The sequence below is a fragment of the Echinops telfairi genome, unplaced genomic scaffold (genome assembly GCF_000313985.2).
Source record: "Echinops telfairi isolate 266 unplaced genomic scaffold, ASM31398v2 ScPeMD7_7420;HRSCAF=8458, whole genome shotgun sequence".
Lineage (NCBI taxonomy): Eukaryota > Metazoa > Chordata > Mammalia > Afrosoricida > Tenrecidae > Echinops > Echinops telfairi.
Genome location: NW_022111320.1, coordinates 17238079 through 17254253, shown reverse-complemented (window position 1 = coordinate 17254253; position 16175 = coordinate 17238079). Strand labels below are relative to the sequence as shown.

At 46.1% G+C, this 16175-nt stretch overlaps 1 protein-coding gene across 1 annotated transcript in view; it reads left to right on the top strand.

Annotated features, from left to right (window-relative positions):
- SLC7A14 (solute carrier family 7 member 14) overlaps positions 1-16175 on the top strand; it is a 152363-nt gene that overhangs the window by 132210 nt on the left and 3978 nt on the right. The window lies entirely within an intron of this gene.

The window sequence follows — 16175 nt, the reverse complement described above, 5'->3', positions numbered from 1 at the left end:
GGGGGGGTTTGGCATAATTTTTCTGACAAATCTGTGCTGCAGCACCGGTTAACATCCTTCCCTTCGTGATTGACATAATGGAGTCGAGGGTGTCCTGGTCCGTTGTTTGTTTTCCCAAGGACTTTCCTTCCGCTTTTGATAGCTCCGACTTCCTCTTCTGAAGAGTTCCCCGCATGGCAGCCTCCTCACCAGCTGCCTCTGCTTCTCCTAATAACGGATGTGACACTCGGGTCCCCACTGGGCCGCCGCTTTGAGTGGGAGTCAGAGCGCTTCTCAACTCTTCTCTCACTTTCCTTGACTTCAAGGAGTTCCCGAACCTTCTCAAGATTTAGAATTACGCGTTGAGTCTCATTCCACCTTTTCCTCCCACGTTATTTCAGACTCTGCTGGTGAGCCTTTCAGAGCAGCCAAAGAGGTGTCCGGGTGCCAACTATTTCAAGTCTTCGGGTCATCGAGGCTCAGGTTCACATAATCCATTCATGCTGTGGGCTGTGGTTTTTAATTGTTTTTTTTTTAATAACAAGCAATGTATAGTGAGTGCTTACTACAGAGTCACAATAACTCAGTGAGAGAGGAAGTATTATGTTCTCGTTTTTACAAATAAGCAGTGAAGTAGTTCAGCCAAGTGTCCAATCACCAAAGCCAAACTCACTGCAATTGAGTCCATGCCAACTCATAGCGACCCTGTAGGACAGAGTGGAACTAACTGCTCCTGTGAGTTCCCAGTCTGCTTCTCAGGGCCAAGGTCTCAGAGTGAGTGAACGACAGTGGCAGACTTGCACCTGCACTCTCTTCCACAGTAGAGCCAGCTCTCCTACGCCCGGCACCCTCCTGTCACACACAGAGGCGTTTTCGAAAGTTCCGGGATTCTACTGAAATTCGGTTTTCAGCATGAACCGAGACCTCTGTGGATTGTAGGAGGAGACCACGGTGACCAGAGCTGGTAGCCAGCAACACACCCTCCTTTTAAAAATAACACCGTCGCTGAGATCCTTGCACACCATACAACTTAGCTCTTTAGAGTGGACATGCCAATGAGTTTTAGTCTAGTCACGGGACTGGGTAAGCATGACTACAATAACATTTTCATTACACACTAGCATTCACTCCCTTGGTGAATCACCTTCCCCCACCAGAGGAAACAACTTCTCTACTTTCTGATTTTAAAATGCGAGGGGCATTACGTAGTCATACAGTACGTGGTGCTTTGTGACTGGCTTCCTTAACCTTGGACAACGTGTTTTCGTATGCCTCTCATTGTCTTCACTTCCCTCCGCTCCACATGTGGAAAGGCCACCTGGATTAAGGTGACCAGATGTCCCGCTTTTGGCAGGACAGTCCCGATTTTTAACAATTTTTCCCACGTCCGCGGTGTTTTAAAAAAGTCCCGATTTGGGGAAAGAATCCACAACAAGCTAGGGTATACGGTTTTCGGCTGCCATGTGGCTATTTCGCCAGGATATGCGTTTTCGCAATAGTGTCCCGCTTTACAATGTTAAAATCTGGTCACCTTGCACTAGGTGCACCTCAGATGACCGTTCACAAGCTTTTAAGACCCCAGTTGCTACTCACCAAAGGAAGAGGTAGAATACCGTCTTTGTGGCCTATGTTATGCCAATTGACCTTAGTGTCCCTTGAGATTATAGCCCTCAGCTCCAGGCTCAGTGACTCATTGCCTCTGAACATTTGTTTATGCCTAAAAAGTTTCCAGAGTTTTGCCCCTGTATGGGCTACAACATTTATGGATTTATTTGAAACACATGTAAGTACACTTAGATACCAAGGTGCTTCAAAAATTCCTCAGAAACTTTTGAAAGCCCCTTGGATATTCATGGATATATATGTGCACCCACTCACCCTCCCACTCCCGATGAGTTTCACTGTCTATCTGTGCATCCACTCATGGGCTATTGTTGCAATAGGATTGTGTGTACAATAATATCACAACATTTACACGTGTTGCCGATGATCCTTGTGTTCCTCCCGGTGTGCCGGTGCCTGCATTGTTTGGGGCTGACCTCCCCTTGGCGACTTTGATGGTCATGGCGGGTGGAGCCAAGTAAAGTGAAATCCTTGACAACCTCCATCTTCTCTCCACTTATCGTAGTGTTGCTTTGGGACCAGGACTGAGGATTGTTGTCTTCTTTATGTTGAGGTATAACCCATACTACCTACAGGCTGAGCTCTTTGATCTTCATCAGTAAGTTCTTCAGGTGCTCTCCACTTTCAGCAAGCCAAGTGTGTCATCTGCCTATCACTCACTGGTTGTTAGTGAGCCCTCCTCCCCCTGATGCTGCATGCTTCATTCCGATACTCCGGCATCTCTCATTCTCTGGTCAGTATCCAGATTGGGTAAGGGTGGTGGAAAAATACCACCTGGATACAAACCTGTCCGGACTCTAAACCACACATACATTGCCTCTGCGTCTACGTACGGGTCCTGCATGAACACAATCAAGTGTCATGGAATTCTTCTTTGCAGTGCTATCTATAAATTATTATGAACTACATCGTCTTTTCATGGCCATAAGAAACACAGATAGAGATGTTCTGGTTGCAGACAAGAACTGCTTTCAGATAGGCTCCATCTGACAACAACCATGATAGCCCTCAGGCTACCTCCTCTTCTGAATCTGCCTTGACGTCCTGGGAGTCCCCTGCCAATGCTGAAACCTCTCTTTCCATTCTCTTCAGCAGAATGTTACTGGCATGTTATATTAGTGATAGTTTAAAAATAATGTTTGCCTTTTGTTGGCTCCTCTTTCTTTGGCACAAATAAAATACGGCTCTCTTCCAGTTGACCAAGAAACCATCTTCCAAATTCCTTCACATAGAAGATGAAGTGCTTTTTCAAAACATTCCATCCATTCTTCAAAACAGCTCAGTGGGTAGTTTATCAATTCTTTTTTTTAAATCATTTTATTGGGGCTCATACAACTCTTATCACAATCCATACATGCATCAATTGTGTAAACCACATTTGTACATTCATTACCTTCATCATTCTCAAAACATTTGCTCTCCACCTAAGCCCTGGCATCAGCTCCTCATTTTTCCCCCTCCCTCCCGGCTCCCCATCCCTTATGAACCCTTGATAATTCATAAATTATTATTTTGTCATATCTTACACTGTCCAATGTCTCCCTTCACCTACTTTTCTGTTGTCCATCCCCCAGGGAGGAGGTTATATGTAGATCCTTGTCATCCATTCCCCCTCTATACCCACCCTTCCTCCACCCTCCCGGTATCACCACTCTCACCACTGGTCCTGAAGGGATCATCTGCCCCAGATTCCCTGTGTTTCCAGTTCCTATCTGTCCCAGTGTACATCCTCTGGTCTAGCCAGATTTGTAAGGTAGACTTGGGATCATGATAGTGGGTGGGGAGGAAGCATTTAGGAACTAGAAGAAAGTTGTATGTTTCATCATTGCTACACTGCACCCTGACTGGCTCATCTCCTCCCCAAGACCCTTCCATAAGGGGATGTCCAGTTGCCTACAGATGGGCTTTGGGTCCCCACTCCACACTCCCCCTCATTCACCGTGGTATGATTTTTTGTTCTTTGATGCCTGATACCTCATCCCTTTGACACCTTGTGATCATGCAGGCTGGTGTGCTTCTTCCATGTGGGCTTTGTTGCTTCTGAGCTAGATGACCGCTTGTTTACCTTCAAGTCTTTAGGACCCTAGACGCTATATCTTTTGATAGCCGGGCTCCACCAGCTTTCTTCACCACATTTGTTTATGCACCCACTTTATCTTCAGCGATTGTGTTGGGAAGGTGAGCATCAAGTTCATCAATTCCTGAAGCATTGTTTTTACCCAATGACTGCAGAACAGCTTGGCCTTCTTGATCATATGCTGCCTCCTGAAATGGTTGAATGCCAACCACTTCTTTGGGGACAGGGGCTCTGTATATACCTACTTTCCATATTCTTTTGGTGTTTCCTGCATCAGTCAGTATTTTGCCCACAGGGTCCTTCAATATCTTAATTCGAGGCTTGGAGTTTGTCTTTAGTTCTTCCATCTTGAGAAAGGCTGAACCTATTCTTCCCTTGGAGTTTTCAAGTTCCAGTTCTTTCCACGCTTCATTAGAATACTCTGCTTTGTTTCCTCAGGCCACCCTTTGAACTCTGCCTTTTCAGACCCTTGAATTCATCACTTCTTTCATTTGCTTTAGCCATTCTACCTTCAAGAGCAAGTCTCCGAGCCTCTTCTGAAATTCATTTTGGTCTTTTCTTTCCTGCTTATTTGTTGTTGTTGTTGTTGTTGTTGTTTTTGATTTTTGTTATTTTGTATTGTAATGAGCCACCGTGGTAGGAGAAGCTGGGAGGAAAGTAGTGGTAATACCGTATTGTCATTATATTCTCTCACATGCATTAGAAGGAAAACACACACCCACACCATGTCACCGGCCTATACATGCTTAGGAAGAGACCATACCTAACTTGTTAACGTTAAAGGTAAGCCAAATGAAAGAAAAAACATTGCTAATTCATAGTAATCACTGATACCTTTATAGCACTCACCACGTGTCAGTCATTATTCCAAGGGCTTACTTACAATAATTTATTTAACCCTCACAGCAATTTCCATTTCACGTAAAAGGAAACCAAAGCACAGAAAGGTTAAGTAGCTTGCCCAAGGTCACATAGCTGGGATATAGCCAAGCCAAGACTAGAACTCAGATAGCGTGAGTCTAGAATCCATGATATGTAGCCACTATATTAGGAAACTGATATGCAAATAAGTAGAATTCAGGAGACATTGGCATGATCTACTCTATCCCCACTGCTCCCTCTCTAAATTTTACCGAGGAGAAAAACTGGACTTCCAAAATGTTAAGTATATGCTCAAGATCAACAGGAAGTTTCAGAGCTATTACTAGAATCCAAACACCCAGGTCTAGACCTGGAGTTCCTTGTACCTCTGAGCAGCGTGTCATATTTGATCAAACCATTTGGTGTGGACTAACATATAGTATTCGCCTTGCATCATGGGTGTACCACCTGTGCCATCACACAGCACCCTGTGTGACCCACCCCCCACTTGGTTTTATGTTCTGCTGTTGGCATCTGGAAATTCTTAATGTTTTCATAAGAAGCCCCACATTGATGGTGTCCTCTCGGGCCCTGTAAATTGGGCAGCCTGTACCATTTGTGCAGTGCCAGAGGCATTTTTCCAAGGTGGAGGGTGGGGGGGACAATAGCTGGAGCCTTCACCTGTGCAGTGAAGCAGCTACTACGTTCAAGTCATAGTCCTGCCACCTCCATGTCTTAAACCTTAGGAAAGGTGTTCAGCTTCATTTGGGCTTCAATTGACTGTTCTGTAAAATCAAAAACCAATTGCCACAGAGTTGATTCCAACTCACGGAGACCCCCTGAAGGGAGCTGTGCCCCGTGACGTTTGCAATGGCTCCATTATTGGAAGTACACTCACCAGCAGGCCTTTCTTCCCAGGTGCCTTCTGAGTAGACTCCGACCTCCAGCCTGTTCGTTCGTAGTGTAGTGCTTAACCACTCACACCAGCCAGGGTCCTGCCTTAAACGGACTGCTCTCTGTGGATTAAAGGAATGTTGGAGGAATCAATGCGAGCCATTTGTTTTCTGCCATTCTTTTGAAAACTGAAGAAAAACAATTAAAGACGTCTTGTTCCCACCCCCACCCCACCCCTGCCCAGGGTGAACAAGCCAACTCTTACATGCCAAACGATGATGTGAACCTGCTCTGACTCAGGCTGCCCTTCTAGTTATCAAGCAGCAGGAAACTCCCTGAGAACCTTTTGTAACGTTGCTGATAGCACACATTCCACACTCCTCTCGAGAACTGCCACCTGCTGGCACGGGCGGTGCCAGCCTGCAGCCCCAAGAAGCCCGGAGCAGAAGGCAGAAAGGCCTGCGACTCAGTAAGCACTCAGGTGACCTCAGTGTGCAGCCCTCAGGCCACATTTGAGAAGGATGGCAAGGATGTCTGGCAGCTACCGCTAACTGCTTTAGCAACCTGATCGGTGAAGGCCGGTAAGGAGTAGGTCTCATCCCAACGTCCAGATTCTCAATGCCGGCTACACATGCAAATCACCTGGGTTGCTTCTGAAGGTGCCCTGGTGAGGGGTGGGTTATGAGTTGGCCTATGCACCACAGGGCCAGCAGTTTGAACCCACCTGCCTCTCTGTTGGGGATAAGATGAGGTTTCTGCTCCCATAAAAGTTTACCGTCTTGAAAACCCAAAAGGGAAGCCCTATTCTTCCCATAGGACTACTATAAATCAGAACTGACTCAATGGCAGGAGGTGTTGCTTCTGAAACATACTGCGCTCAAACCTGGCAAACCCACTGCCATCAATTCATTGGAATGATTCAAATCATTCAACCCTATAGGACAAAGCAGGATTTCCAATACTGAATCTTTATAGGACCAAGCAGCCTCATCATTCTCCCACAGAATGACTGGTGGGTTTGAACCTCCGACTTTGCTGTTAGCTGACCAATGCTTAAGCCACTGTACCACCAGGGCACCTTTCACCAGACCTAGACCCCAGAAAACCAAAGATTTTCTGAGTCACTGGGCCTGATGTGATCAAGCACTTGGTAGATTTGAAAGCTCCCCTGCCTAGGAAATCCCAATATACCTCCAGGTTTATGTTTATTCAGGTTTCAAAGTGCAGTCCTCCGACCAGCAGAATCAGTGTCACCTGAGAAGTAGTGAAAAGGCAATTTTAGAACCCATATTCAAAACTCACCGTCATCAAGTTGATTCCAACTCATAGTGACCCAATAGAGTAGAGGAGAACTGCCCCCAGTGAATCTCTAAAGCTCTAAATCTTTACCAGAGCAGCAAGCCTCGCCTTTCTCTCTTGGAGCCACTGGTGGGTTTGAACCACTGACCTTCTGATTAGCCCACCACATAACTCACTATGCCACCAGGGTTTCTAAGATCCCTAGACCAATCAAGCCAGTCTCTCTAAGAGCAATTTATGTCTTTTAACAAACCCTCCATATCATCCTGATATATAATTGTTCCACTAATTTAGAGAGGAAAATAAGAGATTAACAAGCAGGGCTATTGTTGTTAGATACCGTCCAGTCACTGCCAATTTATAGTGACCCCATATACAATATAATGAGACACTGCCGAGTCCTACAGCATCCTCACAACGGTTGCTGTAGTTGAGCTCATTGTTGCAGCCACTCTGTCAATCTGTCATTGAGAGTCTTCATCCTTTTTGGCTCATCCTGTTTTACCAATGCAACATCTTTTGATCTCTTGACCGCTGCTTCTGTGAGTATTGATTGACAACTTCAAGGATTGGGTGAATCTATGTGGGCAAAACACCTGCACATCTTTAGAGTACTGAAATGCAAGGATGTTATTTTTAAAACAATGGTGCGCCTGAGCCAAGCCATGATATTTTCTATCACGTCATATACGCATGTGAAAGTTGGACATTGAATAAGGAAGGCCAAAGGAAAATGGACGCCTTTGAATTGTGGTGCTGGAGAAGAATACTGAGTATCAAGAACTTCTAAAAGGACAGATAAATCTGACTTGGAAGAAGTAAGACCAGAGCGCCCCTTAAGGCAAGGATGGCAAGCCTTTGTCTTGCCTACTTCGAGTATGTTTTCGGAAGAGAGCAGTCTCTGAAGAAGGACCTCGTGCTTGGTAAAGCAGTGGGCAGCAGAAGAGAGAAAAGCCCGCAGTGAGATGGATGGACACGGGCTGCAACAACGGGCTCAAGCGTAACAGCAATTGTGAGGATGGGGCAGGACCGGGCTCTGTTTCGTTCTGTTGTGCAGAGGGTCGCGCTGGGCCAGACCCAACTCCGTGGCCCCTAACAACAACAACTACTACTACTACTACTCGACCAAGCATGATGTCCTTCTTCCAAGACTGGTCCCTACTGATATTAATGCCGGTGTATGTAAGACACACATCTTCCCTTCTAAGGAGAACATTGGCTGTCCTTCTTCCAAGACACATTCATTCATTCTTCTGACAGTCCAACTCCATTTTCTTTGCCAACACCATAATTCAAAAGCTTCTAATCTTCTATATTCTTTGTCCGAGTTTTGCATGCATACAACGATTGAATTGTATGATAGGTGAATTATATATCAGTAAGACTGTTAAAATTTTTAAAAACAAACAATCTTGGCTTTGGTCAGGTGTACTTTAGTCTTCAAAATGGCCTCTTCGTTTTTAAACACTTCAAAGAGCTCTTTTGCAACAGATGCAATACGGCCATTGACAACTTCCTTCCTTTTTCTGTTTACCATGTTGTTGCTTATTGATCCGTTGTGAGGAGTTTGGCTGTCTTTCTATTGAAGTGGAATAGATCCTGAAGACTGTAGTCTTTGATCTTCATCAACAATTGCTTCAAGTCCTCTTCCCATTCAGCAAGGAAGGCTGTGTTGTCTGTTTCTCGAAGGCTGTTAATGAACCTTCCTGTAATCTGGATGCTAGGTTCTTCCTTATAGCTTTCAGTTTCTTGGACTAGTCACTCAGCACACAGATTGAATGAGTGTGGTGAAAGGATACAGACTGAACACGCACTTCTCCTGATTTTAAACCAGGCACTATCCCTTGTTCTGTTCAAACAACTGCCTCCTGGCTTATGTACAGAATTCACATGAACACAACTAAATGTTCTGGAATTCTCGTGCAATGCTGTTTATAATTTGTTCTAATCCACAAAGGTCTGATGCACTTGCATGGGGAAGATAACATAGGTCATCATCATTATGGTAGTCTCTGATTTCAAGCAAAATCCATCTGACATCAGCCATGATGTCTCTTGTTTCATCTCCTCTTCTGAATCTGCTTGAATTTCTCACAGTGGCCCTGGCTGGCATTTGAAGTGCTGGTGGCATAGCTGCCACCATCACAGCAATACACAAGCCACCACAGCACAACCGACTGACAGACAAGTGGTGCACAAGCAGGACACATGACTTAATGTCGCATAAACACAAGGCAGTTTCGAAAAGTTCAGGGGAAAAAATCATATTTTTTCCAGGAAAAACCCAATAGAATTCCTATCTTCTATATGCAAACCATCCCACAACTCCAACTTATAACATTTGGAATGATGTCATAATGATAGAGCAAGTAAAATCAATACCCCACTTCGCTGTTTCTAAGGATTGGAACCCACCAGTGGCTCCTTGGGAGAAAAGGCCTGGTGATCTTTTTCGGTCACGGTTGCCACCCAGGAACCCCTGTGGCCTCATTCTCCTCCTGTCTGCAGCGCTGCTGTGGGCCGGCATTGTCGGGAAAGCACATAGCAACCACAATCTTCGGGACCTTCACCAGCTGCTTAATCTCTCTCTACATCTGACTTCCAGGGGAAGCACAATAGAGATAGTTTCACATCAAACTCCTTATGAAACATCACCTACTTTTTAAGAAGATTTACATCGTAGTTAGGCTGAGTCATAACTTGATATTCTTCTTAGGCAGGATTTTTTTTAAAAGATCGTTTTATTGGGGAATCTCACAGCTCTTATCACAATCCATACATCCATTGCATCGAGCACACTTCTACGGATGTTACCATCATCCTTTTCAAAACATTTTCTTTCTGCTTGAGCCCTCGGTATCAGCTCCTCTTTTTCCCTTCTCTCCCTCACCCACCCTCCCACCCTCCTGAACCCTCAAAAATTTATAAATTATTTTCATATCTTACACCATCTGTTGTCTCCCTTCGCCCACGTTTCTGGTGTTCATTCCCCTGGGTGGAGAGTGGGGTGGAGGTCTTAGGCAGAGTTTTGTACCCAACTTTCTCTAAACAAATCTTAAGTAAAACATTTTTGTCACAATGTCTTGCTAAGCTTTTGACCTTCAAAAGAACACAATGCACAGGGTAAAATGAGACACCAGTCACTACAAGATTATCCAGGTCTTGTTTCTTGGCCTCCAGATAAGAGGACTAATACAAATAGCAAATGTCTATTCAACCCAACAAGATAAGCACAAGGCATCCTTCATTTTCCTTCTCCATTTAGGGATGCATTTGTATAACAGCCCGTCTCCAGGGGTTAGGCAGGGCGGAGTCAGGATCATGAACCTTGCAAGGATGCCGTGAGAACACGGTCCCATGAGCATTCCCAGCCGTGTTTGTGGTCCAGGTCTGCTGTTCGCTTGGGGCGTCCATTATAAAGGAATCACTTGTAGACCAGCTAGCCCACAGCCTTACCTGAAGGTCCCCTTCTGAACAGTTAAGAATTCAGCAAGGATCACACCAAAGGGAAGGCCACACAGAGCGGTCCAGGGTACCGGGAACAAACCAACAACTGTGGCCGGAATGAACCCTGGACTTTTTGCAGTCACTGTCTGTGTTTGACAGCTAACCTAAGCGTGGGTCATTCAACCCCTTCCACAAGCATCATGCCAAAAAGCCTGGTGATCTGCTTCCATCAAAATGGCAGCCCAAAGAAAAAAAGCCCAATCGAATTACAGCTTCGGGACTGCCATGATAGGGGCTTGGCGTTTAGGTCTTCTTAATATTTGGAAAACCCATCCATGCGGTTGCTTAGAGCTTTACTTTGTTTCTCCACTTTGGTGCCTGGCATGAAACTACATTCATATCCCATGGGAGGCAGCCCCTGTATTGCCCATCGACATCTGGGTTGTTTCCCTTGGGCCATTTCTATGACAAAGAGAGCGGTTGTGAACATCGCATGCCTATTTTGGGGCGGACACCCGGACAACGTGTCTGTTGGCTGTCCGTGGAGTTGAAGGTGGAATTGCTAAATTTGTGAGGACACTCAATTGTTTCACACTTTTTCAGGCCGGCTGAATTACATCCCACGGCCATTCTCAAATAAAACCTGGCCGCCAACTCCATTTCACAGATGGGAAACCGAGGCACAAACTGAAGTGCCTTCACATTCGATCTGTTGCGTGACCAGAGAGAGAAGCTCCCCACCTTTCAGCCTACCCCTGCCCTTCCCGGCCACACCACACACGCAACAAACAGTGTCGTCATAATTAAGTTGCTTGTGGTGATATGAACAATAATCACCCATAAAAGTGGGAGTTGGCAGTGGTTGCAGTGGGTGGGGAGGGGATATCTCATTGCCATCCAGTCTCCATTTCTGCATAAGCAAACAGCTCTTTCGGAAATTTGATCCCGGAGTAATAAAAATCAAAGAGGCCCCTGAGCGTATCAAAGAGCCTCAGTTATCTGCAGTGGGCAGGGCTTCCTGCTGCAAAGTGTGCCCCAGGAAGCAGGAGCGCCACCCGGCTCAGGCCAGGGGTCTCATGCCCTTGACCCAGCTTGGAGCTGCACATAGAGGACAGGAAATTCAGGGGACCCTACAGATGAGCAGCCTGCTCCTCACCCACGCTTGGTGCCTGAGGGCTGGAAGTCTGCTCTCGGGCACCCACTGGCCAAGGAACCGCCCCTGGGAGTTGTGTCTTCATTCTTGCTTTGCTCTTGTGTGACCCAGACACCCACCTCCCCACTCCTCCCACTTCTGCGTTTGGGGCCATTTGCTTGATTTTCAAAGAGTGAGCAGGTGTTTCTTCAAAGCGCAGAAGCAGGCGTGGTGAATCTGAGCCTTCACTGGGCACCCCGGGGTGGGGTGGGAATTGCCCCAGTTTCGAGTTCAGAGTCTGGAGGTCCTGTGTGCCACTGTAACCATGACTTGACTGCCCCATTCCTTCTGTTCTGCAGGGTGATGGCTGAGGATGTGCTCCTTTTGTAAAGGATTGTATAGCCACATGGCGTTTTGTGACGGAAAGAGAGCCTTGTCAGGTGCTAAAGGCGTAAGGCTTCGTCCCATTCTGTCAGAACTGCCATAGGCATGTTCTCCCCCAGGGAACCTTCTGTCTGGAAAAGAAGCTAGATCCTCCCCTTGTGAGCATTTCCCGAGAACCAGCTTCCCCAGCATGTGCGGCCATGGTACAGCTGTCGACCGAACTCACTGCCGTCAAGTTGATTCTGACACGTAGCCACCCTATAGGACGGGACAGAACTGCCCCCGGGGGGTTTCTGAGCCTGCAACTCAGTAGAAAGCCTCGTCTTTCTCCCATGCACAGCCATGGCTGTTAGTAACCTAGCGATGCTTCTGTGCCTGGATCCACTGCCCAACCCAACCCCCCACAGTGTCCCCTACTCCACTGGCCACATGCCACCTGTGTCCTAGTGCCCCTCACCACTCCAGCACAGCCCAGCCGGGGCCCCCAAGTGCCTGCGTTGTAGACTCTCACACCAGTCTATAACTAATCTGCCACAGATACATGGTGTGTAATTGCAAAGCCATGGAACGAAGTGCCTGTGGGTTGGCAGAATTGATAGTCCACATAGAATCCACGGTATCACTTTACTCATTAGAGAGCCAACTCTTTTGTTTGTGTGTGTGTGTGTGGTTTTGTTTTTTCATTTTTCTTTTCCAGTTTTATTGGTACTTCTTCCACATACCGTACAGTTCAATAGTTGAACCATATCAAGAAGAGTTGTACAGCCATCACCACAATCCATTTTAGAACATTTTCTTCTTTCTTGTACTTATTATTGGTATATGGGGTTTTTTTTTAATTGTGGCACAGCACAATTAAAGCTAATTAATTGTGCACAAAAAGATATATACAGCAAAACATTCTCTAATTCAACACCTTCTCCATGTACACTTCCATGCCAGTGATGATATATTCTGCTGTGCAACCATTACTGATACCCTGCTCCGAAGTATCGTTTTCCCACCACCATTACCCCACGCTCCATGCCTGCTAAGTAAAAACTATTTCTCCTTCACCCATCGTAACCATTGGACAACTTTCTCTTTTTTTAGTCGTTTACATGAAATAAAATTCACATACCATAGAAAAGCAGTTTTATATACATCATCACAATCAGTTCTAGTGCTCCCTCCCCTCCCGAATTCATTGTTTTCTCCCCCTCCCCCACCCCCATTCCCATACCCGATAACCCATTACATCAGTTACTGTCTCTCCGCATCCACTCCTTCTATGCTTCATGAAAACTGGGAAACTTAACATGAGCCATTAAAAAAAGAAACAGAAAGAAGAAAATAAGAATAAAGAGTAAGAAAGAAAAGACCACCAACAATATTTTTTAAAAGCCAGGGAAGAAATTTCTGTCGTGGAATAGCGAGAAATATTTAAGCTTAGAACAAATTCAGGTTGGGTCAAGAGGGATGTCAACTGACCACGTGTCATATTATACCATGGTTCAATCCACCATAATTAAGCTTACAGTGATAAGCTCTGATAGGAAAGCTGTTGGAGACCCCTGCCTGTGGCCAGAAGGGACCTGTCCAAGGCTCCATCTGCCTAGATACTCTGCAGATGGATTTTGGGCTACCACTGCCCTCCATATCCGTGGGTGTTCACAACTTAAGCTCGAGAACTTTCCCCTTTCTGGTATTTGGATTTTGTTATCGTCATCTTTGGATCACACGGGCTGGTGTGCTTCTTCAGTGTGGACTTATTTGATGGCTCACTTAGATGGCTCCTTGTTCGGAAACAAACCTCTAAGACCCCAGACACTATTCCTGTTGATAGCTGGGCACCATCAGCTTTCTTCACCATACTTTACTGTCGCACCCTTATCTTCGGTGATCTCTTTATGAAGGTGAATATCGAGCCATGTTATAAGAGCTGACTGTTCTTGGATTGGGGCTCAAAGTAGTGGGAGCCCAGAATCCATCTGCTTGCCAACATGTTGTGAGCAAGTCTGGTTCACTTTGGTAGTCATATTACGACAAAAACAATAAGAATAACAATCAAATAAAACAAAAACAAACAAAACAGGAAAGGTAAAAAACACCCCAACAAAACAAAAGAAACAAAAAAGAAAAATATTGTCAATCAACTCCATGGGTTAATGGTTGATCAATTGCATTGATAACATCAATCCGTAATTTATCCAATGTCATTGAATTTATGGTATGAGAAATTTATTCGCAAATAGTCCTACTACCAGCTGCAATCCATGAGGCGTTGCTTTGTACAGATTGATTTCTTACTTGGTCGATGTCTGTTTACATTGAGCATGGGGTAGAGATCTTACTCCTGAGGCTTGCTTCCAAAGGACTTTAGGCTTATGCCAAAGTCAATTCCCCTCTGGAAATTAAAGTTAACCATCTATAAAGGTTGACACACAGCTGTCCACCCATTATAATTTTAAATAACACACCCCAAAATAATGATTTCAAGCCATGTATCCTCACTGGAATAAAATGTATAGCCCCCTTTAGTGACGACTTTTAAGAGTGTTCCCCCCACCCATGCAATAACACAGAAATGGTTAAGACTGACTGGATATCAGATGGCGTGGTGGTTGAGCTGCTGACTGGAAGGTTAGTGGTTTGAGACCACCAGCTACTCTGCAGGAGAGAGATGACTCCCGTTCACTATTACAGTCCCAGAAACCCACAGGGGCAGGTCTGCCCTATCCTGCGGGGTCACTGCGAGGCGTGTTGACACAGTAGCAGTGAATTCGAAGGGTTGTTCATTGTTGTGGTTGTTAAGAGATCAGATGGCATTGAGGAATTATTGCTAACCTTTAGTTGTGACATGCTAGGCTACATTTCTCACAGGAGCCTTGTGTTAGAACTGTGCTGGTGGTGGCTGCCACCGAATGGACCCTGACTCATGAGCACCCATGTATGCAAGGAACTGCTCCTCGGGCCGTCAAGCTGTGACCTTTCAGAAACAAATCACGCAGCCTGCCTTTGGAGGCTCCTCTGGGTGGGTTCAAACAGCCCACCTCTCAGCTAGTAGTCAGTCAATTGACTCCTGTGGGTCCGAAGGGAGCTTTCTTGGGGTATTAGCACACATGCCTAATCACTGAAAGGTCAGTGATTCAAACCCACCCAAAGGTGCACTAAGGACAGACAGGCTTCCTGCTCTCAGGACAAACAGGGAGCTCAGAGCCTTGAAAACCTGATGGAGCAATTCTACATGCACACAACGTGGGGCGCCATGAGTCAGCCTCCGCTACACCGGCTCTCACACCGTCTTAGAAATCCATGCTAAAATACGTCCACCTGGAACAAGATCAAAGAGTTCATGAAAAAGGAAAAGGGAGGCAAAAATGTTCCAAATCAGCCTGTTTCTCGTAGCCATCCCTCACACATGAGAGAAGTAACCAGGGTGGGAAAGTCCCGGAGAAGGGTGTGGAGAGACCTAGAAGATTCTCTGGCCAACTGTTATCTGTGTTACCATGGGCCAATTGCCTTTCTGTGAAAAACATAGTCTCATCACACACACACACACACACACACACACTCCTCCCCAAGCTACCCAAACAGGCTAAGAGGGGCCTAAGCCAGATCACAGGTGCATGGCATTCTGAGCCCCTTGGAGGAAGGGTGCACCAGGAATGATGCATTCTGTTAGGACTCCGCCCCACCATGCGTGGTATTGTGTGAAGGCTCATTTAGAGGATTCAGGATTCTCAGAATCCCCGCAGATTTCTCAGAAACTACCTCATACTTGGTTCTCGAGCCAACTGAAAGGGGGCAGAACCAGATTGCCCTTCTTCTACACAGGAGGCTTTGAGCAGCTCTGTTTACTCCTCCGACACAAAGCCCTTGTGTATGCGTGACAGATGGGAGGACCTGATTCTCCTCTCTCCCTCCTCCCTTCCTTTGTCTCTCTCTGGTTCTTTGTCTCCCTCTATTTCTCCTTTCCCTGGTCCTCCGCTGCCCAGCTCCACTTGTCCTGAGTGGACTCAAGGGCCAGCAGGAAGAATAAATGCAAAACGGAGCGCCAAGACCCGAGAGAAGGCTGTCACACAAGCCGGCTGTTCCCTCCGGCTGTGCACACAATCGCTTCTTGGTTCACAGCATCCGGAGTGGAGATGTGTTTTTGAAGACAGGGTACCTGCCACACCTTTGAAACTGCAGGGGGCTCAAAGCAAATATGCAAGGGCCCATAAATATTTATGTGGCGGGTTTCCATTGCTTCCTCTCCCAGGGTCATCAGAGTGGATGTGCACACATAGGTGCCCACACTCACACGCATTCCAGGCCTGGCCACGCCCAAAAACAAACAAACGGAAACCCAGCCTCTTCCTGAATATGTACTGCACTACTGCACTAAGCATCACCTACAAAGCCAGCCAAAGAGACCTGGGGGAGCACTATTTGTTGTTGTTTTTTCTTTAATCATTTTATTAGGGGCTCCTACAATTCTTATCACAATCCATACAT